Source organism: Mercenaria mercenaria, unplaced genomic scaffold (assembly GCF_021730395.1).
Source record: "Mercenaria mercenaria strain notata unplaced genomic scaffold, MADL_Memer_1 contig_952, whole genome shotgun sequence".
Classification (NCBI taxonomy): Eukaryota; Metazoa; Mollusca; class Bivalvia; order Venerida; family Veneridae; genus Mercenaria; species Mercenaria mercenaria.
This window is the reverse complement of record NW_026463871.1, coordinates 38,864-42,538: the sequence shown is the minus strand read 5'-3', so window position 1 is coordinate 42,538 and position 3,675 is coordinate 38,864.

The window sequence follows — 3,675 nt, the reverse complement described above, 5'->3', positions numbered from 1 at the left end:
TTCTTCCAATGGCAGCAAAAATAGCTCCAACAATATTAGCCCCTCTAGGCATCGGCGCTTTGTCTGGGCTTGCCAGTACTGGTGTAAGTAAAATACTTGGAAATGGTATGATTTCGGTAGATAATGATAAGAAAAATATTATATCGCCATATCTAACACCTAATCAAAGAAAGCAACTAGTGGAATCTGGAGTGATTAAATTAACATAAAAACAGAGACAAAATGGCGGCTTTCTGGGTATGCTGACTGCTAGTCTAGGGATACCTTTGATTACATCTTTGTTAAGTGGAAAAGGACTACAGATTGATTCTCAACGGAGACCTTACAGACGAATTCCTATAGTAAAAAAAAAAAGAAAAAAAATATAAACAAACCAATTTCTAACTTTGAAATTGAACAATGGGTAAAACAATTGAAAATTAAAAACTTTAGGGGTGTTTTCAGCAGAAATAATTTACCAAGAGTGAAACTCTCGGAGACCACAGGTTTACCAAAAACGAAAGAAAAGGTTGAATGTTAAATTATAAATTTAGATGATTCTGTTGGACCTGGAACACGTTGGGTTTGTTACTTGAATACTTTGTACTTCGATCCATTTGGACTTCCTCCGCCGAAAGAAGTAATTAATTACATCCCAAATGTAAAATACAACAATGTTCAATATCAAGACAAAACAAGTACACTCTGTGGATATTATTGTTTATTTTGCATTAAAATGTTACAAGACAAAGTACCGTTGTATGATTTACTGTATAAAATACTAAAAGTTAACAATCAAAGAGTAAATGAACAAACAGTTATAAATTATTTTAATTAATAAGGACATGTAAATTTTTCTTCTGTTTTTTCATTTTTAAATATATGTTTTTTCATTTGATTAAACTGGAGGTTTTATCTGGTTTAACCAAAGATTTTCAGGGTATAAGTGTACCGAGTTAGTATTATAAGACAGAAACTTAGTTTCTACTAAAGTTTAGGGTAAGGTTAAAGTGTACTTATAGAATAGGGACAAGGGGTCAAGTGGGGTCAAAAACGCCAAAACCATCATAATATACACTACTCTTGGTTGAGGCGTGAATATTTCATGTCAGGAAGCCAATCAGCTGGCATACAGAAGGTCGATGGTACTACCAACGCGCCCGCCTGTGATGCTATACCGTATAGCGGGTTAATTCTGCGAGATTTATTTCTGCTTATTCTGTGGGTATTTATTTTTGCTAATTCTTCGGGTCGAGGCTGCCATTTTAGGACAAAACCGAAGACTTTTTGCCCGCAGAATTAACCCGCTATACGGTAATACCCAGAGGGGCAACTGGGATGTTTCTCCACCAGAATGCTGGAAAGTCGTCATTAGACAACTAACGGATTCGATGTGACGTTATACCCAACAAAAAACATGCACATTTGATTTTAGTCCGGTGGTGCTCTTTCATCTGGTATTTCTCTGTCTTGTCTAGCACACAATACGAAACCACTAATTTATCATGGAAAGCATAAAATGTGTGAGTGTTGTACGTAATAGTAATCACTTTCCTGAATTGTTTCAAATTTCATTGAATGATAACGTTCGTTTGTTGTTAAACCCATTATCTTCAAATTGCACCAAATAAATTATATAAAAACAAGCCCGTTATTTAACACGTGAATGTATACATATGCAAGACAATACAGAACATGACAGAAACTAATGTCTATGTTTGTTTGCGGTATTATAATTATATAATGATCCAAGGCTTTGGTAGGTCTACTTTTATTGTTAACAATACAAATATATAGGATTTATCTAGAATAGATATAGTTTATATACACTGTACTGTAAATTGGGAACTTCATAGAGCTTGTGCACACTTAATTAGTTTGGGCTCCGAGTGGTGGTTTCGTTTGTATAATAAGTAGAAATGTAGAGTTATTGTTTATTGTAGATATGTTTGACATATGAGACTCCTACAGACATTTAACAACATTATTATTAATATCCTGTTTTATACCAAACATCATGCAGGTCTGCAGTTGGAAACCGTAATGTAACCAGCTAACGCCTCTGACGGGGACTCGACCCTTCCGGGACAGGAGCCTTTACCATGTATAATTATGTACTAAGGTTTATCGTTCACACATACCAACACTATAACAAAACAATAACATTTCATATTTCTACACTTTCTCCTTGTTTGTTGTTTACATGAGACATATTTATACTTTCTTCTTAATATTTTACATAAGAATAGCATTTCATGTTTCTACGTTCTCCTTTTTTTGTTTTTTTTTACATGAGACTAACATGACATATTGCTACTTTCTCCTATTTTGTTCTTTTTTGCATGAGAATAACATTAGATAACTATAACTACATTTAGCTTGTTTTTCTTCCCTTTGCATGTGAATAACTTACTACAACAGTGGAACCTGTCTAATCTGAACATGCTCGGACCAGAAAAATAGTTCGGATTATAGGGGGTTTCGGATTAGAAAAGTTTCTACTTTAGAACAAAAATTATGCTATTTGTTACATATGATATGTAGATTCATCTTTTTGTGAACAAAATGATAAAAATAATTAAATTATAAGCAACATGTAGATTGCTTCAGTGTAATATAAATTCCATCTTCTCAATGTCTCTTGTTAAGATTTTTACACCACTCCTACATTCCTAGAAGATAAAAGGTGAATATTTTACTTGCCCAGTTATTGTAATGATCCGATTTAGTACCACTTTCAGTTAATCAATTTGCAAAATGAACAACTTGCACAAAAATATGTGGTATAGGAAAAACAAATTGATAAGGATATATTACATTCGCAATACTTATTGCACGTATGTCTAATGTCTTACAAATTTCTGTTCAAACAAACTACTTGTACTTGCTTCATCAACACCTGTGCTCAATGCATGCATCTACAAAGCAAAAATCTGACATGACTTTTGATTACCAGTGTTGGGGTCTATTGTTGTAGACACCTTTATGAAGAGTAACAGTTAAAATTGTAAATAAATTATTTTAAAATTTAGTAATGTGTTTGTGACAAGAAGAAGCTCAAATAATGATCTATATACATATATTGAAAAGTGACTATGCGCTTTGACGGTAATATTTTTTTACGAATCAAAACATTTTAGACAGTCTTTGAAGTTGGTCACATTTATCTATTTTGTTTCATAATGTCATCGAGATTTCCTTTAATTATAAAATTGAATAAAAATCATTTAAATATACAATGTACTTAAAAAAGGGACAATGGAATCGAAATCATATCAGCGAATTTCTAAGCGGACGTCCTTTTATCTCTCGAAAAATTAAAATGATATATATAAGGGATAATACGATTTTCGTCAATGACAGGGGAGACTTTTCATATTTAAATTGTTGCCGATAACATAAAGCAAATTACAAATTAAATTTGGTAAGTTCAAAATGGTTGTAAAATAGTTAAACTTAAACAAATTGCCAAAAAAGTCCCATTTGTGTTAACTCTTACTCGGCAATCTCGTTATTGCCAAAGTTACCCTCTGCCCAGATATTCCCAGAGTCTCGTTTCCCCAAAATTACCCTCGCTCCAAATATTTCCATGGGCATCTACAACCCGTTACAGATTGTTATAGTCTAGCTCCGCCCAAGGAATTACCTGAGAGTGTAATGATAACAAACACCCATGCGCAGTGTAATTACGTGACG